Source organism: Alexandromys fortis, unplaced genomic scaffold (assembly GCF_014885135.2).
Source record: "Alexandromys fortis isolate MF-2015 unplaced genomic scaffold, M_Fortis_MF-2015_v1.1 scaffold_28, whole genome shotgun sequence".
NCBI lineage: Eukaryota > Metazoa > Chordata > Mammalia > Rodentia > Cricetidae > Alexandromys > Alexandromys fortis.
The window spans coordinates 4,940,699-4,962,396 of record NW_026067901.1 but is presented as its reverse complement, the minus strand read 5'-3'; the positions used below and the strand labels follow the sequence as shown (position 1 = coordinate 4,962,396).

At 45.9% G+C, this 21,698-nt stretch overlaps 1 protein-coding gene across 3 annotated transcripts in view; it reads right to left on the bottom strand.

The window, feature by feature from the left end:
• Positions 1-21,698, bottom strand: part of Prickle1 (prickle planar cell polarity protein 1) — an 88,288-nt gene that overhangs the window by 28,849 nt on the left and 37,741 nt on the right. Inside the window, exon 1 of one of the 3 annotated variants that reach the window (XM_050129537.1) lies at positions 4,593-4,664. The exons of the other annotated variants lie outside the window; for them this stretch is intronic. The gene's annotated coding sequence lies outside the window, so the exon portion shown is untranslated. Of the gene's footprint in view, positions 1-4,592; positions 4,665-21,698 lie in introns of those variants that run through there. 3 annotated transcript variants of the gene reach the window in all.

Here is a 21,698-nt window from a genome sequence, read left to right as displayed (position 1 = left end):
TCCGTGGATAATGGTAAGCTAAATTAATTTTGACTTATGGGGCAATCTGAACATTTTCACCTAGGCCAAAGATAAGAGCCACAATAAAAATTCATTTCAAGCATTCCCACGTGAAATCAGCACAGTCTAAGCCAGGGATTAACAATCTGTACCTGGACTCCTGCAGACCTGCATAAACCATTCCCAACTTTTATGGCTCAATTCAGCTGTCAAAGAGAAGGGCCTGCTGGCAACACCTCACACCTGTTACTTATCTTGTGAAGTCCTGGCTCAGTTACTCCCACCTGGGGTGAGCAAGTTCAGACTCCCCTCACACTGGTTTACACAAGGGAATAGGTTCTCCGGCCTGCTGGGTAGTAAAGAAATTAAGACACACTAAAAATCCCTGGAATTTCCCCCAAACAGAACATCACAATGCAGATCACTACACATCCTAGAGAAGGCCTATCTACACATACCCCTAAGTGAGGGTCACTGAGCAGGAGGGTAACCCAACACTGCGGGAGGCTGAAGCAAGGGGATTGTTGTGAGTTCCAGCCCAGTCTTGGCTACGTGGCAAGTTCCAGACTAGCAGAAAGAAAGAAAAAGAGAGAGAGAGAGAGAGAGAGAGAGAGAGAGAGAGAGAGAGAGAGAGAGAGAGAGAGAGGAAGGAAAGAAAGGAAAGAAAGAGAAAGGAAAAGAAAGAAAGAAAACATCAGCAGCAGCAACAACAAAAAACCACTCTATCTTCACAAAAAAGATCAAGTGTGGCTTTTAGAATTCTAAACGTTAGTAGATGACAGGGGAATGTGAGTTTTCTTAAACGGAGGAAACAAGATGAGGAAAAGAAGGGTTTGAGGGAAAATGTCATAAAATAGGAGGACACTCAAGAGAGCCAGGAAGCTGGGAGCCGAAAGCACATTCTGTAGAGTCCGGCAAGTTCCTGGACTTGTCCCATTGAGCCAGGGAGGAAATGGTGTGGTCAGAGAACAGGGAAACTCAGCTTACGCTTCGAGAGACTTTAAGGAGACCACCCCAGCTGGGAATCCAGTGATATCTACCTCCAATGACCACATCCAGCTAGCAGAGGTTCTGAGCTTCCCGATGGGGAAGGTGGTCACAGCTAGTGGGAGAGCAATGATCTGCAGGCAGCGCACAGGTATCTCAGCCACTCAGAAAGGAAATCCATCAGCCATCTAGACAGCATTCACCTTCAAATAGTCTCCTTTTTTTTTTTCTAGTTAGCATTTCATTATTATTTTCTTTTTTAAAAAATATTTTTTCTGGTTTATTTAACTTTATTTTATGTGCATTGGTGGGATGGCATCAGATCACCTGGAACTAGATCTTCAGACAGTTGTGAGCTGCCATGTGGGTGCTGGGAATTGAACCTGGGTCCTCTGGAAGAGCAGTCAGTGCTCTTAACCACTGAGCCATCGCTCCAGTCCTTCATTATTCTTTTCATGCAAGCAGGACTGCATGGCTGCTCTGCTTCCGGGGCCACCTCATAGCTCATGATCTAGAAGGCTACCAACCACCACTCCTCCATGTTTCCCTGGAGGTATGTAGTGTGTGTGTGTGTGTGTGTGTGTGTGTGTGTGTGCGTGCATAACTGTACATGCACATGAAGGCACCCATGTGTTGTGGGCTGAGGGACAGTGATTCAACAAGGGTGGGATTGTTTGGTCCTCACAGGTATTCCAAAAATGTCTATAAAATGATTAAATATCTTTACTTGGATCTGCCTAATACCTGTAGTCCCAGCTACTCAGGAAGTGGAGGCAGGTGGATTGCTTGATTCCCAAGAGTTCAGAGTCAACCTGGGCAAATGCAAAACCACCACTTCTATGGAAAAATTTCTGTTTGTAATATGGGCAAGAGAACTGGGTGTCAGATATGGTAGCTGGGAAGTGATTTGTCTTTATTGCTAGTTATCAGATCATAGTAGGCACTCCCTGAGCTAGCAACGGGAGCATCCCGTGGGAAGCCTCTCACACAACACAGAAGTCTCCAGCGTATCCCATGTGCTGGGTGAGTCGGAATTGTGATGCATATGCTTGTATTCCATAGACTCTCCACAGAAAACTGCAGTTTGTGACTGGCTTAGGGACCACTGGTTTACAGACATCAGCTTTCGTTACCAGCTCTAACAAAGTGGCACACTTGTGGCATAAGAGCAAGAGCATCTTCAAAATTACAGTCAGTAGCTGGTACCTGCAACGTTCTTCCAGGACCCCAGCGTGTCTTCCTGCTTCCCACAAAGCCCTCACAGTGACGAGTAAACCTCATTCCTCTCCTGAAACCGTCCACAAGCATAAATCACCTGAGGAATCTCCCCCATCTTCGCCACAATGAATGTCTTTCTCAAGCGGAAGGTGGCCTCTCCTTAATGGGTTAGGAGGACCTTTTTTTTTTTTTTTTTAAAAAAGATTTATTTATTAAGCATACAATGGACTGCTGGCAAGGAGGTTGTGAGCCACCATGTAGTTGCTGGGAATTGAACTCGGGACCTCTGGAAGAGCAGCCAGTGCTCTTACCCTCTGAGCCATCTCTCCAGCCCCAGGACCGCTCTTTTGACGCTGCTTGTGGTACTGGTTTTCATGCACAGAACTTTCCCAAAATGTTGGCAAAAGGAGCGTTAAGAAAAACCATGAAATGTGAGACTTAGAACTCAGAGCCATTTTATCATCTTAATATCAAAGCCACCATTTTAGAGACAGGCAATGCTTAATTTTACTTAGGCCGTTTCTGCAATTTGAGCACATTTCTCACGCATAAAGTTCCATTTTTGACAGCTCCCTTAGAGCACTTTCAGTTTTATTTTTACCCCTCTTTTCTAGAAACACAGCCATCATGCGAAGCTAAGTTCTGTTGATTAACTTTGAAGCTTCCACTTAGCTCCATTTTTTTTCAACATCATTTTTTTTTTTTTTTTTGGTTTGTTTTTTGGAAACCTTTGGCTTTTAGTTCAGTGGATTTTTGAAAAAATTTTTTAATGTATTTTGGTTACTGCTTTCACTGACAAAATGAATGGTTAGCTCCTTCCCTTTCCCTTTTTTCCTTTCAATTGTCTGGACTCCAGCTTCTGAGTTGAAGAAATCTTTCCCCTCTCAGTTCCCAAGGAGCTGGGACTACATGTACGTCCCATAGCTCTGGGCATACAGTCCATTTGGAGGTAAGTGCCGCCTCCGTGGGGATCGGTGAACCTCTGTCCTGCTGAGGATGGATGAACACAAAGGCTCCATGGCAGGTGAGGTGTCCCTGACTGCACAGTCTTCACTAATGGCTCGACATACGGACAAACAACAGGCGGACCACCTGTCATTTGGGGGAAGGGACTATTCGATGATAATACTAACGCAGATCAAGTTATAAACACAAAGCACAAAGCAATAAAACACATGACCCTTACAGATGAAAGCTGAAAAGGTTTGGAGCCTTCTGGATTGGGGGAATACACCCATTCACCAGGATTGGGATGTATTCTCCGGACAGAAGACAGACAGGGTCTCCTGCTCAGCAAGCTGCTGCTCCCCTGGAATGGACCACTGACAAATGAGTCCATTTGGTTCTAATTCTACCTCTCCCTCCGGTTATAATCTCGTCTGCCTTTCTTCTTATACCAGTTGGCTGCTCTTCTCTTGTTTGGCCTGGTTTGTTTTATTACATGTAATATTTTTTTGAGCTATTATTATCCTATTACTGGAAGGAAGAGTCTTCTGGAAGAACTAACCTCAAATCCTCACCATGCCGCCTTTGAAGGCAGCACCGCACTGAGCCAAGTGCGTGGCCTAAGTGATGCTGACTGAGGCTTTACAAAGCCGCAGCCTCTGTGCTGACTTAACACGCAGAAACAGAAGATGGCCAGGGCCAGCCAAATGCCAGGCTAGACATCCACTTAGAGCTGGCTTCAGTCATTCCATTGACCGTCCTAACGAGGGCTCGTTAGCCAGAGAACCTTTCTGAGGAGATGCAGTGGGCTAAGATGACGGCGCCTGCTTCTCGGTTTGTATCAAGACAGGAGCTACGATGAAGCCAGCCTTCTTTGAATCAACCCGCCAGCGTGTCACTCATGAAGTTTTACAAGTTAGCTTGATAAACAAATGATAGAGAAAATTCATTTTCATCACAATGGAAGCACGGTTATTGCCTTTCTAAGAACTCATGAAAATAATCTGTTATAATGGCTATGGTAGAAAATGAAAAGCACAGAGAATACAGTTCTAAGGAGGAATGAGGGAACGGGAGAGGGGAAATGGTGGAGGGTCAGCCCAACACTGTATCTTTGTAATGGATCCTCCATAATTACGGGAGATCGATAAGCTTACAGACATTGTGGACCTTAGTATTCAGTCACAACCTTAGCACAGCATACTTTCCTATGAGAGTACACTCAACTTCCACCTTGAACACTGGCTTAAAAGTCATGTAGGTCCAAATATCATGCATAAGGTTGTTCACACAAACAAGCTACTGTTTGCAGGAGAAAAGAAAAAGCGAGTTGAGGCGATCATAAATCTCCCCTGCAGCACTAAGGTTAACCTTTATAGGTCTGGGCCCAAGTTTTATACATGGGGTTACAGCATGTTCCGAGTCAGAAAGCTCACACTCACCCCAGGACAAAGGACTGCTTCACAGAAAGCGTTCCTGTTGCTTGGAGCAGCGGTTCCCCAACTTGTAGGTCACAGGGCTGCCACATCAGATATCCTGCATATCAGGTATTGACATTACAATCCACGAAAGTAGCAAAATCAGTTATGAAGCAGCCACAAAAATGATGGTATGGTTGGGGTCTCCACAACAGGGGGAACTGCACTAAAGGGTCGCAGCGTTAAGAAGGTCAAGCACCACTGCTTTAGAGCGTCAAACAGTCAATCATTGGCAGTGAAACTTGCTTTGGGCGGAGCATTCAGCAAACACCTGGTCTCAAATGGATGGAAGACAGGTGTCAGTGATGGAAGGGAAGGGGAGGGGTCAGGAAGAGAGGGTGGCTTCCCGTTCTTAGGAGGCTGTAGTCCTAAGTCCTGATTCTCTCTATGGCTAAGGGGAAGGGCTGGCCTTGGCTTGGGGGTCTTCTCTGCCACTAACTGCTAGAAGACCTCTGCCCTCTGGACTTGTGTTTCTATCCCACAAAATGGCAGGTGGTTGGTTGCTCAGGTCTGCAGGCTGGGAGTCCTGGAATTTCCTGAATTCCAAACCAAGGAATGGAGGGCAGTGGGACATCCAGGAGGTGACTTAGGCCAACACGCTGTTGCTAAAAACAGCAGGCAAGTATACATGGGAGCTGGGGAGCCGAGGGCAGGTGTACACGGGGTGCTGGGGAGCCGAGGGCAGGTGTACACGGGGGGCTGGGGAAAGAAGGGCAGGCAGGTGTGCATGGGGCAGCTGGGGGCAAGGAGGGCAGGTGTACACGGAGAGCTGGGGGATGGAGGGCTTGTATGCAGGGGAGCTGGGGGAAAGGAGGGCAGGCAGGTGTACTACATGGGGGAGCTGGCTAAAGCTGACTGCTACACTAGAGGCAATTCCATCTACTCCCTGGGAGTGCAGCCACCTGGGGGTGCTAGCCCTGACTCCAGGGTAGCCAGTAAAAGGCCTGCAGGACAGAGTGGGCAGACACAGCGGTTCTCTGTCCTGAGAGTTTCCAACTTCAAATGAAAGTTCAATGGCATTTACCCCAAATCTCCATCTCAGCTCCAGTTTCTCAGTCTGGAATGGAAAATTCTATTTTGGGAGACTGTCTAGAGATGCATTTAGGCTCAGACGAGGGAAAGCTGGAAAGCACCCTCGGACACAAACTCCCAAAGAGCTGCTGGAAAGGCAAAATGAACCCTGAATTTAAAACAGACTTCAAAATAAAGTTCCAGACAACTCCAGTACTGGGCGAAATGCTCCAGCAGAATGGTCCAGCACCCCATCATAACCCTGGCCCCTCATTCTGTTCCCTCTTCATATTAAAGGGTTTGCTGTCTGTGGTTGCGTTGCGGTGGGAGACTAACTCTGGGGACACAGTACCAGAGTGCTGGCTTTGGGGCTGGATCTCAACACTACCTCAGCAGCCTGAGCTTGAGAGGAACGGGACAAAGGCTCAGTGATGGATGCACAACCCTAGACTCCCGGAGACACAGAACACTTACGGCTGAAATGCCAGCTTGGAAAAGATTACCGTTTATCATCTGACCACCACTTCCCTTCTTCCCAGTCGCCCCACTAACAAATCACCCATGCCGTTTGCTGTGAAAAATAATCAAGATGATTTCAGAGCAGAGAGCAGCGCATTTTCTTGGGAAGAAAGAAAGCCCGTGCATACGTTCCATTTGCATAATGGATTTAAAAAAATAACTATAGATTGATTCCTCTAATGTAGGACTACTTTTCCAAAGACCTTCATGGAGTCGGGCATCTTTAAAATAAGCCCAGGGTCTGTGCAGAAGGACCTGGACCGCCTTTATCACCATGCCTTGCTCTGTAAAGGAGCTCCAACAGAATGTGGCCTATGACAACAACGTCGTGGCTTGCTTAGCGGAGGACTCTCCTCAGTTCAAAGGGTCATTTTCACACTAGGGTCCCAAGCCTTATCAGCAGGCTCCTGGGTCTCACCATTGTAAAACAAAGGAGTCCTCCAGTTGGCACCTATGCAGGCTCACCACACTTCAAAAGCAGCAGCCCAGCATAGAGGATGTGGTGTTTACCCCTCGCTGTGATGCATGCATAGCTTCTGAGAGAGCCTCCTGCCTGGGACAAAGCCCAGGGCAGCGGGGGCGAGTCGAGAGCACTGGATTCTGTTCTTGGGATAACAAGGGGAGATGTCTGTCTAGCCAGCATTTACTGCCAACACTGTATACTCAAAATACTGTATATTCACTCCTGGGAGGTGGTGGTACCCATTTAGGCAGAGGCAGGCAAATCTCTGAGTTCGAGGCCAGCCTGGTCTACAGAGTGAGTTCCAGGAGAGCGAGGGCTACACACAGAGAAACCCTGCCTCGAAAAACAAACAAAGAAGGTAGGCTCTACCAGGGCCAGGAGGTTGTGGAGGCTGTGAAGGAATGGAGGCTATGCAAAAGTGGAGGCTGGTTTCAGAGACCACACCTTGAACACATGATAGAACTGGGGAGAGTGGCGGAGGCAGCAAGGCGTGTCTGTAACAATCCAGTCTCTCTCTAGGTATCCAGGTGACTTCTGCAGATGCAGATAAAAATAAGAATAAAGAATTCTCCTGGACTGCAAGATGCAACAGGGAGGTGGAGAGGCTGAGGTCTGGCGAGAGCAGCACCTGCTGAGTGCCCTCTGAGGTTCCGGGCTTGTGTCAGAGCTGTGCTCGGTTGGCCTTATTTAAATTCCTTGGAAATCAAAATCCAGCCCGGCGGTGATGGCAAATGTAATCCCAGCTCTTGGTAGGTAGACGCAGCCTGATCTCTGAGTTCAAGGCCAGCCTGAACTATAGAGCAAGTTCCAGGAAAGCCAGGGCTACACTCTGTCTTGAAATACAGACAAACAAAAATCAAAATCCAGATCCTATTTTGTCAAATCATAGTCCACAAGGGAAGGGATGTGGAGGTCCAGTACCCACAGTCAGGCTTACCCTGAGGGTTCGCCAGTGCCTGGAGAGCTCTGTGTATCCGACACCACACACAGGATGTCCAGACAAAGGCTCAGCAAGCAGGAGGCGAGCAGGGAGGAGCCCCATTTGTTTAGGATCAAAGTTGACTTACAAGGTGTTTGTTTTTTCCCCTCAAAGGTAGACCTGCACACTCTTGGATACCAAGGATTTTTATAAACAAGCAAACACCCTCCTTTGTTAAGGATGGGGTGCAGGTCTCGTTGTGTGGGGATCCAGCTTCCTGCCGCTGCTCCACTCACCCTAGTGCGGGTCAGCCAATCAGGCCCCGTTTCTTTCCTTCGTGCCCAGTTCTGTGCTTGCAGGCCTGATGGGATGGGCTCTCTTCCTAAACCAAATGAGGGCTCAGCAAAAACTCCAGAGCCTGATGGATTTATTTTTGACAAGACATCATTTTAGGGGTTTGGGGTGTACAACATGTGCCTAAAGGGGGCAAAGCCTGGTTTTGATGCCCTGTGCGAAAATAAACGACCAGACTGTCAGACGCATGCCCCGCCCCACTCCTATGGAGAACAGCACCCTCTGCATTCCTTCACCACCTCTGTTCACCCTTCTGGGGTTACTGACCCCACAGTCCCTATCTGCATATGACACCGGAGGTGTATTGTGTAGCCTTTTTGTTTAGCGTCTGCTCCTACACGTAACTTACCTGCTGGATGATAAGCTCACAAAGAAAGGCAAGAGTTTGATCTGACTTGCTCACTGATACGGTGGGTGAAGAACACCTATGCACAGGGGTCACTCAGTATCTGCTATCTGGAGGGCTACAAAGCGCTGTTAAGTTGCTGAGCTGGGGCACGTAAGAGCTGCTTTTGGTCCACAGGCCATTTACCCTCTGCTTCCTTTAAGTACCTCTAACGATATTCTCATTTCTATGTCGCTCTCTCTCTTCGAAGCTTTGTGTGCCTCCTTTAAAGATTATTATAAAATAGAACATGGATACAGTCTCATCTTGCATAGGAAGCTACTCACTGAAGTGTGCACAGCAGCCCCATGGATACAATCTCACTGTGCATTAGGAAGCTATCACTGAAGTGTGCACAGCAGCCCCAAGACTGTAACACTGAAAATTCATTTGGTGTTCTCAAATCCTTCGAGACATCATCATCACAATAAAATAGTTCAATAGCATGGCATTCTCCCAAATCAAGACACATTTATGATCTCATAAAAGCAATTAGTTCAGGTTCTAGCCACTGAAACTATATTTTCTATTCTGGGACTTAAAATGTCTTCTATTTCCCCTGTATTTTCCTCTGTGTATGCCTTTGTGCCAAGAAACTATTAAATTCTCCACCAGTTAGGATTCTCATTCAGATTCATTGTCCCTCCACCCCCTGCCTCTCTTTGGTGCGTATGTGGGCAAATGTGTGGTATATGTATACGTCATGCAGCCGTGTGTGTATGGAGGCAGAAGTTGATGTCGAGTGTCTTCTTTGATTGCTCTTGACCATATTTTTGTGGTTTTTGTTTTGTTTTGTTTTTTGGAGACAGGGTTTCTCTGTAGCTCTGGAGCCTGCCCTCTAACTAGCTCTTGTAGACCAGACTGGCCTCAAACTCACAGAGATCCGCCTGCTTCTGCCTCCCTAGTCCTGGGATTAAAGGCCTATTTTTGAGACAAGGTCTCTCACTGATGTGAAGCTCACTGGCTTACCTAGGTTGACTGGCCAATGAGTTCCTCGGCTCCCACCCTAATCCAGGACTAGAGTTACAAATGCATGCCGCTGTGCCCACCATTTATGTGGGTGCCGCTGATCCAAACCTTTTATGTGGGTCCTCTTGCTCATGTGGCTGGCACTTGATTGACCAAGTGGTCTCCCTAGCACTAGCTGTCGGCTTTATTACAGTTCTTTAGTGGAGAGAGAAACATTGCTATTTTTGTAAGCACGTGGACTCCCTTGTCAATGATAAATGGTTGCTCAAATACAGTTTTAACTACTGTTAGAAAAGAATGGTTCCACTATGGCCTGTGAACCAACACAAACTCCTGGGGCAGTTGGGAAGCTGATGAGCTCAGACCCAGTGTGGACCGAGTATGGGTTCTGAGCAGTCTAGACGACTTAACACACTAGCCTCTCCAGATCACCCAGAGAAGAAGAGCCAAGGTTCGTGTTTCTTCTCTCTTATACTATTCCATTTTCTTCTCCTTTCAAATGTCACTTTTCAAAATTATATAAGCACATGCTCTTAAAAAGCAAACAAACTGGGTGGTGGTGGTGTACGCCTTTAATCCCAGCACTTGTGAGGCAGAGGCAGGTGGATCTCAGTGAGTTCGAGACCAGCCTGGTCTACAGAGTGAATTCTAGGACAGACAGGGTTACACAGAAAAGAAAAAAAAACTGTCTCGAAGAAAACATAAAAACAAATAACTAAAAAAAAGCTAACAATGTCTTGTTTTGAAAAATAGTGGTTTCTAATTTCCACCTTTTCCCAAATGAAAGCCTGTTTGACTGTTTCCTTAGCAGTGACCTCCACTTCTCTAGGCAGCACTGACATCCTGTGCCTGCTCCTCTCCCCTCATGCACTCTGTGCCATGCCCCTGCCATGGGAATAAGGAAAACTTGTTAAGACTGTGTATGTCTCAATAGTCTTCTATTCATCTTTTCAACATGACATTTACTTATTTATCTATAGAGGGGGCATGAGTGTCTCTGTGTATGTGTGTGAGTGAGGGGGGTCAGAGGACAGTCTTTAGGCTCCTTCCTCCCACCACGTGGGTCCCAACTCAGGATCTAACTCAAGTGTTTAGCTTGGCAGCAAGCCCCTTTCCTGAGCCACCTCACCGATTTCCTTTGTCTTTAACCTCAAATTATACTTTTTGGTGAAATCTTTACTGCTATGTCCAAACTGATGTCTCCTTAGAATTCTGAAGGTAACCTACTGTCTCCTCGTGTCCTGCGTTGTCATTCTGATCTTTGGTTCTCCACCCCCCCGCCCCCCACATCTTTGAAAGTCTGTAGGACACTCCATGTCCCTGGTGTTCTCGTGTTTTCTGATGATGCACGCTGACTTGAGTCTATTTTCAAGCCATGCACATGTACCACTTTGTCGCCCTTTTAATCTATGAATTCATATCCTCATGTTCACACATGTTTCTGGAATTATTTCTTCAACAATATTAATTCTTTCTTTTGCTTTTATTTATACGCTGGATCTCATCACATTCCCGGCACACATTTCTGATTGCTTAATTTTACTTTCTATGAGATTTACTGTGCTGTGTCTTCTAAGAGTTCTAGCGAACAGATTTCCATTTCTTCAGGTATTTCTTCCCAATTTGACAATGCAACTTAATAAACTAAACACAGAATTCCTAAATTAAACATTTGAAGTTTCAATTGCAGAATAATTCATACTTTTTATCTCTGTAAGCCCTTCTGTTTTTATAAAAGCTCTTCTTTTGTAGCACCCTGTTCTTGTTTGCAGTTATTTCTTTCTCAAATATATATTATATTATATATTATAATTCCCTCAGCCTCCTTGGATACCTCTGGAAGGTATCCATTCTGTTTCTATTTCCTAGTGATTCTTGGCTATTTATGCTGCAAAGTGAAACACTCGAAAGTTGGCTGGAAGCTGTCTGCTTGGAAGGACAGGACAGGGAAGGAGCCTTTCAATTCGGCTTTTCCTCTGGACTGAAATGACCCTAGGGTTGGACTTGTGGAAACCCAATTGGAAGCCTGTTACCTGTTTCTCCTGGTTGGTTTAGACATGCATTCCTGCGCTGCTATGGCTCCAACCCTAGAGAGCCTTTGTTCTAGTCTCGCTGAAAGGATAATCTGCCTGTTTTAGAGAGCTCAGCGGTCTCACTGTGGTGGTTTAGAAGAAAATGGACGCCAAAGGGATTGGTACTATTAGCAGGTGTGGCCTTGTTTTGGGAGTGGGTGTGGCCTTGTTGGAGTAGGTGTAGTGTTGTTGGAGGAAGTGTGTCACCATGGCGGTGGTGGGTTTAGGGTCTCATATATGCTCAAACCACACCCAGTGTCTCAGTCTACTTCCTGTTGTCTGCAAGATGGAGGACACTTGGCTACTTCTCCAGCACCATGTCTGCCTGCATGCTACTATGGTGCATGGTAATGGACTGAACATTTGAAAATGTAGCAACCAAATTGTGGTGGTGGTGTCTCTTCACAGTGGTGGAAGCCCTAACTAAGACATTCACTAAGACTACTCACATCAGGACCCGCCTCTGAGGCTCAGTCACCACCCACATCAGGACCCGCCTCCTATGCTCACTCACTACCCACATCAGGACTCATCTCTGGGGCTCACTCACTACCCACTTCAGGACCCGCCTCTGAGGGTCACTCACTACCTACATCAGGACCCGCCTCTGATGCTCACTCACTACCCACATCAGGACCCGCCTCTGATGCTCCGTAGAACCTACTTGGAAGAAAGAAAGAACTACATTCTTCAGTTGTGGCTGACTTCTGCATATACGCAATGATGTGAGGACACATTATGATAAGATAAAATTAAATGTAATTAGGGCTGAAGAGATAGATCAGCAGTTGAGAGCACTGACTGCTCTTTCAGAGGACTTGGGTTCAGTTCCCAGCACCTATGCGGCAGCTCACAACTGTCTGTAACTCCAGTTCTAGGGGACCCGACACCCTCACACAGACATGCATGCAGGTGAAACACCAAAGTAGATAAAATAAAAATAAATTATATAAAATGATAAATGTCATTAAAACAACAGAATTGAAACCTGGTCTCAAAACTGCTTCTGATCCATTAGCAAGGAGACTACTTTTATTGCTAAGTTCAAAGCAACAGGAGGTTTTGAGGACAGATAACTTTAACCCCAGCACCCGAGAGGCAGAGGCAGGTGGATCTCTGTGAGTTTGAGACCAGCCTGGTCTACAGAGTGAGTTCCAGGATAACCAGGATTACATAGGTAGGTAGGTAGGCAGGCAGGCAGACAGGGATGTAGGTAGATAGGTAGATAAATAGATAAAAAGTCAGAAGGTTCTGAGGACAGAGAACTTACTGATACCGTGATCAGCTTCCTGCCAACAAGGGAGACTGTCTTCACAGCCTTGAAACTTTCTAACTTTTTGACCGCTGTGCCTTTCCTTAATAAGCACCAACAATAAACATAGAATCTGCTGAAATCCATATGTTTTGGATTTATTTTTTAGCAGAGCAAAGTTATTTAAGTTCTGACACCAGCGGCAGCTGCAAACTTAATTTGAAACTGTCAAAAATAGCTCAGTGGTCCTGAATTTCCTGTTTGTCCCCTGCATCTGTCTGCCAGTTTTACAACTTAAAAAAAAAAAAAAAACTAAAATCACCTAAATAGAAGCTACAAGATAAAATTTAGCATCATTTTTATTTAAAGCAAAATCTGTTGGGTCCATCCATGTCTCCGTGGCCGTCTAGCCCCTGCAGCGGTCCTTGGCTGTTGGAGGGACACTGGCCATGCTGTCCTGACAGCTCTCGGGCACACAGCGTCCCCAGAGCTGCGGACTAAAGCAGACCTGGTACAGACTAGGATGCGCTGCCGCTGAGCCATAGCTCATGAAAGCCAACTTGTAAAACAAGCAAACAAACAAAAACCCGTGTGAATGCGTGTGGATCTGTGAGTGCACGCTACATGCACGCGGGGGCAGCACTTCACGTCTGCTGGAGTTACACGTCGTTGTGAGTCACGCCAAACGGGTGCTGGGAACCAATCCTGGGTCCTCTGGAAGAACCACAAGGGTTCTTAACTGCTGAGCCATCTCTCCAGGCCCCGAAAGGCTAGGCCTGTGGATGAACATCCCCACATAGTGTTTTCTAAACCAGTGAGCAGGCAAGAAACACCCCTACAAGGAGAAGGTGGGGTGGGTGCATCTACTTAGCTTGAAAACAAGGGCATATGTCTAATTTATGGGTTTTTGTGTTTTAACCCAATGCTTACTTTACTTAGCAATTCAACTAAGATTGAAGGAAGATCTATGCGCCGGGTGCACACGGGCGTGGGCTTTGAAACATGATAAAGAAATACACCTGCAGCCAGAATTTCTCAGTCCTCCTTCTCTTTATCAGTCCTAGTGGTCCAGGTTCAGTCCTAGCGGGTCCTAGTGGACTCACAGCCGCGGCTGATGTACCAGGTTCGGATGCGGCCCCCTGGTGCTTTCCAAAAGGAAAGATTTGTGTTTCTTTCCCAGCTGAAGTGAATGAAGCGCCCTCTACAGGATGATAAGTAAAATCACCCTTTCCAGGGGCCGCCAGACGAGGGTGGTTCTAGAATCAGAGACGCCCACAAAAGATAGCTGTACCCCTCTGAAGCAAATCCTCACGTTCTTGTTGTGTCTCTTCGGCATAACCCAAAAACTGCCAAAAAGAAAGATGCACGCCCTGGTGGTTGTGTGTCTCGGGAGAATGGAAACAGATGCTGGGCTGTGGAGTCAGGCCATTTTGGTGGAACCGTTACTGGCTGTGACTGGGGCTAGCCCCTTCATCTTCCACCGGTCTCAGTGGGCCTTCTAGGAAATATGAAACCGACATTCCTGGAGCGTGGGTGGCATTGACTGGGTGACCCGGGATGAGTGCTTTGCATGGGGGGTGGATGGGAGGTGGGGGGTGTATGAGACTACCGTGAGATGTGTGGCCAAGTTATTATTTTCATTTGACTGAGGTTTCACTTCATGTACTATCTACATTAACCTCAAATATATGCATATGCTATTGATGTAAAAGGTTTGTTGGTGTTTGTCTTCTAGTTTTATTGATTGATTTATTGATTGATTGATTGGCTGGTCTTGAAGTCCTCCAGCTCCCACCTCCCAGGTGCTAGAATTATACCACTGAGCCACACTAAGTCTGACAACTCGAAGGGTTTTCAACTTTTAAAAAGTTCTTCCGTGTATGTGGAAAGTTGAAACACTCACAGGGGTTAAAGGTGTGCACCGCCTCTGTCCAGCGGTGATGTTAAATTTTAAAGTAGATATTACCTAAACTTGATCTTAAGGGCACCTTGGACCTTTTGGTAGCCTTTTCTGAGGACAGCAAGCTTTGTGCTATTCCACTGGCTCCTTAGTTCCTCTCAGTGACAAAGCCTACCCATACCTAAAGCAGCTGCAACACAGGGTAAAAACCCGGGGAGACGTTCTGTGGTACAGGTGAGAATCAGCTGGGACCAGAGTCCTAGCATGGGTTGGATGCTTGCAGCTTTTATCTATCTGCAAGCTATCCAGTAAGACTCAGCTATCCCATACTTAGTGATATTAGAACTGTCAACCACACAGTTCACGGTAATGGTCTTTGATGTTAAATACAGTATTCTGAAGCACGTTTTTATTAAACAGGCATTAAAAAAAATAGTAGCTATCTTCAAAGCCCTGAGCACAGTACACTGTCCCAGGAGAGCTGTGAGTGCTCAGATCAGCTGTGTGGAATTAGCTGATGGTCTTAAACATCCTTTCTCCTGAAATATGTTTTAACACTTTAATTGAATTGACCATGGCCTTGTTGAACTAATCAGAAGTACTTCCTATCTTTAAGCTAATTTTAGTTCCACTAAGGTCTGCTGTGTGACACAGGTAATTTGAAACAGCATATCCGTGTGTAACACAGTTAGTAAAGGAGAAGTGGAGCCGGCTGGGATCTGGGGGACAAGGGAGATGTCCTACAGGTGAGCAGCTTCCCTCTGTCCTCCCTCAGGGGAAGCCAAGCCATGGCCCCCCTCTCAGGCTGCAGGAAAAAAGAGCCCTGCCTCAGTCTTTCCAAGACAAGAGTGGGATTCTTCCAACTCTGCGGCTGTCTATGAAGACCCCTGGCATGCGCACTGGGCTCAGCTTGGTTTTGTGTAGCTGGGAGCAAAATGCTCTGACTTCTTCATTTACAAAATGGAGACAAATATGACAGGAACCAAAGGGAAGAAATTCCGAAAATAAGACATGATGGACGAGTTCTGAAGTGGGGATGGGGACCACGGAACTGGGATGGGAGACATGTGTGGAGCTGGAGAGGGAGACAGGGGAGGGAGAGACAGGCCAACCAGAACTTTGTATGAAAATGCCACAGGGAAACTGGCTCTGTAAGCTGTTTTTTTTTTTTTTTAAAAAAAAAACATTTATAGAGCCAGGCGTGGAGGCACATGCCAGTGATTCCTGTATTTGGGAAGCTGGGTTAGGAGAATCAGGAATACATTATCCTCTTACACAGTTTGAGGCTAGCTTGGGATACCTGAGACCCAGTATAAAAACTAAAAGCACAAACAAAAAGTGTTGCTATCTGGATGAAAAAGCAGCTACTTGAGATTGCTTTGTGGTCAGTATGTATGTCTACCACAGGCACCCTGTTAAACATGGGACACTGGCAAGGCGTTATATAGCTGTATACACATAATCTTTTTTGTTAAAAATTTGGCTATGTATATGGGTGTTTTGCTTGTATCTATGTCTGTGCATCATGTACACGACCTGTGCCCACAGAGGCAGAAAACTGTCTTGGCTCCCCTGGAACTGAAGTCGTGAACGGTTGTGAGCCATCATGTGCACGCTGAGAACCAAACCAGGCGCAAGAACAAGTGGTCTTAACCATCGGGGCATCTCTTCCGCTCCTACTACTTTACCCACATTCCAAATTCTTATCTTCTTCACCCCCCCCTTTTTTTTTTTTTTTTTGCAATAAGGCAATTAGAGAATTAAAACGAAATACAAGCACTATCAAATTCACACAGGATGGTTAAATTTGAGTGGTTCAAAGAGGGCTTCTGGCTTTGAGAAAAACCCATCCTTGGCAAAACAACAACAAACGCCTCTTCCTGTAAGGACTTAAGCTCAGGGACTGAGGTCATAGTTCAACAGGGGAATGTGTGTTCCACTTGCATGGAGCCAAGAGTTCAACCCTGAGCACCGGGAGAGAACACAAACAAACAGTCAAAGCAAAAGCAAGCTACAAAGCCGAGTCTGCTTCTATTTGTCTGAGTGTCATTTGTTATTTTGGTAAGGGTGAGACACGGTTTCTCTCTGTAGCCCTGTCTGTCCTGCAACTCCCTCTGTAGACCAGGCTAGCCTTCGACTCAGAGATCTGCCTGTCTCTGCCTCCCGAGGGCTGATATTAAAGGCCTGTGCCACCACTGCCCAGCTCTGAATGTCATTTCATAGTAAAATAGTATTGTTTTTAAAATCTTAGCTTGTCAAGTTTGCTAAGTTAAGAAAAGAGTTAAGTGTGTAAGGCCCAGGGGTCCACAGCTGAAATTCTGACAGGCAGAGGGAAGAGAACTCTTTTATAGTTCAGTCAGCTTGTCTATCTAGAGAGTTCCAGGCCTGCCAGGGCTGCACAGCAATGTCCTGCTAGCTTAGGAAGGTTTGGGGGAGCTGGAGGGCAGAAACGGGGATTGGAGATGATCAGATACATTGTGTACGTGTATAAAAAAAAATCTCCATTTATCTTGTAAAAAACAAAATAAATAAATAACAAAAGATCAAAATATTTCCATTAACTGCCTGAATCATCAGGAAAAAAATTACATTTTATTGCTCAGGCAGAACCTGAACTAACAGCAAGTTTTCAAATTCATCAGGTAGTGAGAGTCCACTGGATAGGCTTGGGATCACAATGTAAGCCGAGTCAAGAAGTCATCTCTGAGTCGGCGGGGCTGTGCAGGCGACACACATCGCATGGGGCCTTTCGCAATCACACCTCTCCTCAGCTGTGCTCACTAGAGAGCGGGTCTCCTGTGGACACCATGGATGACTGTGCTTCTCCGAGTTCAAGCTCGAGGACACCTCCAGGAAAACGGCCTCTCCCCTACTTTCTTCTTTCCCCCTTTTCTAACGAATGCATTGGGCCCAGGCCCCCCCCTCCCGCTTTGGCATTGCACACGGAAACATTTACGGAATGATACTTGAATAAGTGGCAGGTTTCTCATTTTTCTTTTTAATTAGGAAAAATGCCTACTCCTTAAAACGAGATGCCTTGCTTTGAATTTTATTTGTAATCAAAATACTGCTTTGGAAGGCTTTTTTTGTAGTCTTCGGTCTTCAATTAAACATGTCCTTCTGGGGCTTTGTATCACTGATGTGTGACAGACCTGCCACTGGCAAATGTTCAATATGGAGTTAAACTGACCTATTTATTATGTATACAAGTTAAAAAAAGCACGGGAATGAATGGCCTTTAGGAAAAGGGTTTTACACTTCTAAGTAGCAGAGGGGCCCCTGCTTGTTCACTTACTGGTGAGAAATGAGCTTCAGTAAGCCAAGAATGAGGACGAGGTTCGTTTATACATTTATATGCCTATCAGTCCTCGGCTGTAAACGCCATCAAAAAATGCTGGGTGTCATTCAGTGATAAAGCACTAACCTAGTGTGCACTGGCCCCAAGTTCAATCCCCAACACTGCATCATTTAAAAATAATATATAATATAATATAAATATTATTTTAAATGTAAAATTATATATTTTATATAATATATAATTATATATTATTTTAAATGTATGTATATATATATATATTTTTAAACAGGCTCTCAGTATGCATCCCTGGCTGGTGTGAAACTCACAGAGATCTTCAGCTCCTGCCTCCTGAGTGCTGGGATTAAAGGCATGTGCCCACCGCACCTATTTAATTTTTGTTGTTAATTTCAAAATGCTACTGAAAGATTCTACGTGATTCTTTCAGAGCACAAGCCATTTCCGGACTACTGCTACTATATCTGATGGAAGACTGAAAATACCACATGCTAGTACCACCGGTTGCCTGTCTCTGTATATCTGAAAGGAATACTATAGGACCTGCAAAAGAGGCGGCTCCCTGAAGGCACCTTTGTCATCTGGGTAAGGCGTCATGTCCTGGGAGTCCTAGCAGAGACGGAAGGGTGGCTCCAAGTGGGAGGCCAGCTTGAAAGTACACAGCAAAACCCAAACCCCAACAGCAAAGCTCCGAACCATCTGTGTTTAAATTGGTGAACTGGGAAACCCTCCTTTGCAATCAGACGGGAGAATTCCTACAGAGAGCCAACTTGTGTGAGTCTGTGGACGCCAGGCTCCCCAGCTCCACAGTGACATGGCAGAGCCTCTGGGCACATCTTCAGGGCGGCACCAGGCAGAGCTGTTTCTCACCTGCATATCCTTCCACTGGAATTTGTCTGCCTCTTACCTCAGAGAAAAACCAAACTCAGACCTTCTGCTTCCTAAAGATCATTCAAGCTCTTTAGACGGAAACCCAGGGGCAAAGGAGGAACCCGCCAAGCTGCACTCAAGCAGGGTTCTATTTTTCTGTCCTCCACGATTAGACAGTGTTACTCATTATTTCAAAAGAAACACAGACAGTGAGCCAGACACTTCATTTTGTGCTTCCGCAATGCAAACAAACCTCTAAATTATATTCAACTTTCTGTTGGGTCCAATAAATCCTTCCAAATACCACGTCTCTAAGTCAGGCATGAGATCTCTCTCTTGAGTCAGCAATTCTCTGACACCACCCAGGGGGCGTGAAGGAGCTCAGCAGCTCTGGAGAGAACCAGAGAGTGCAGAGAACAGAGCAGAAACTGGAAACTGGAAGCTAGCAAGGGCATTAGTGTCTGGAGGCTCTCCTGGCCACAGACAAGGAAACGCCAATGCACTTTCTCCAGCTAACATTGCAAGGGCAGCTCACATGGGCAGCTGCTGCACAGACCGGGGCTTTGGGTTTTAATTGCACAATACTAAACAAAGCTAAGACTGTTGGCTTGTGCTTCTATACAGGGAAATCCAACACTCTAGGCCTCTGGTAATTTATTGAGTTCATATCCTACCATGCAATGTCACAAACAGGAAAATTTAGAGAGTCACACATTGTTAGTGTGTTCCACTTTCGATGGACTATAGTCAACCAACCCAGCAGACCTTTAATTTAGAAAAATGACACGAATTTCCAATTCAGGACTTTGCAATTCATAAAGTAGGAAAACTCGTTGCTACGTTTCAGTAACAACTTGGTGGTGGCTGGTTGTAATTTATTTGGATATAATTGAAATGATGGTTTTGAATCAAAGTAAAATGAATGATGGATAATGACTGCAATGGTATCTTTCGGAAAAAGGAGAAAGCTAAATAACGAAAAGCCAAAACATTTGTCTTGAATTATTTACTTATTTTTACAAGGGGTGCATGGTTGGAGGTCAGAAGACTACTCTGATGAGCCAGTTCGCTCCTTCCATCCATATGGGTCCTGGGAATAGAACTCACGTCCTCGTGGTTCACAACACACACACACACACACACACACACACTCTCACACCTCACCCTCCACACACACACACTCACACCTCACCCTCCACACACACACTCACACCTCACCCTTCACACTCACACACACACATACCACACACAGACATATATCACACACATGTACCCCATATTCACCTTACTCCCCACACTCACACATAGACACACACATAAACATCACACACATACACACCTCACCCCCACACTCACAAACACACATACCACACACAGATATATATCACACATACACCTCACACACTTTATCCCCCACAATCACACACAGACACACACACACTCACACACATCACACAGACACATACCACACAATACTTCTCACAGCCCCCCCCCCCCAGTATTCTGAAAATTTAAGAACAGTTTATATGACTTAGGTACAGTATGATTCCAATGCCATACTTTAAAAATTCATAAAAGGAGACGATAACCTGGGGGCTACATATCAAAATGTCTACAGTGTTTTATATAAAGTTAATGAACAGACATGTTACTCAGTATTTTCCAATCAGCACGGACTGGAATTACAATGACAGCCTTAGCCTGATCCTTGGGAAACTGAGGTGTGTTTGTTCTGTACTTCACACTAACACTCATTGTCTGCAGAGAATAATTCACCACTGTGAACAAGACTTGGATTTTGAACACGAGCCCTAATATTTGTCCCTTAAATGTGTGTGTGTGTGTGTGTGTGTGTGTGTGTAATTATAGTGTAAGACCTGTGGATAAATTATTTCATTGCCTGTTAAATAGCCATTTGTTAAGTCTAGACAGCAATAATAGCCATTATTTATAATGTGGCCATTCAATGTACTTGGGGGAATTGTATAATAAACAGGTAATATGACCTATAACACCCTGGACCACGTATTCAGAGACAGGGCCACGGGGGGGTGGGGGGTAGAGGAAGGAAGGAGGGAAGGAGAGAGAGAGAGAGCACAAAATGCTACTGGTAGCCACAATTCACTTTGCAATGGTATGGCTAAACTAGCATGAGCATCCGTCCCTTGTTTGGCGTCTGTTCATGTGCTACAGAGAGTACTTCCTCCCCATTTAACCAAAGGCCCCAAGGCCAAGACCAGCCTGCTCTATGCTCCTCTGCAGCATTAGCCCATCACTAGCTGTCTAGCTGTGAGACAGTCTTCACTGCAGCTTCGACAAAGTTCCAAGTACCCTTAAACGGGTCCAGAAAATATCCGACATCACAGCGATCTGTCTTACCAAGATATTTTTGCCCAAGGTCTGCTTATAAAGGGGAGCTTAGACTTAGGGAAATCACCCCCAAATCACCAGGTCATTACAGACTGGGGAGAGGCAACAACTGTCTTGTCCATCTGGGGTTCATGATCAACAGAACCACCATATACGGGCTGCCCAGGTATGCTTGCTTCAGCATGGCCAGGGCATACGTTTCATTCCTTTACAGTTTCAGAGGCAATGGCGGAAAGGACTCTGTGGAAGAAAACCGTAGACCGATGGCTGGGTAAGTGCTTGGAAATCTCCTTCACTGACACGGCACCTGGTGGGCACGGGGCAGACAGACCAGAACGGGAAGCAGCATGCGTTTGCAGAGGCAAGACGGAGGGCGCCCAGGGGAGTCGGGGAAGGGTAAGGGTAATAAAACCACACAAGCCGTGGGAGTCCTCAGATGAGCCAGCCCTACATGAGAGCAATAGATTGAGCGCTTATCATGTCTGGTGAGTCACGCATGCATTAAGAGCTTCCCACATGATGGTGGGTTTGCTCCCCATAGACACGGTGGAGGTAGGCCTTACTAAGCACCTGCCAAATTGCTATCTTGTCTAGGGTGGCATGACGTGTGAACTCGGAGCAGGGTTCTGCCAACTTCCCTCATTGGATTGCCTCTCCTCATTTTTTTTTTTTT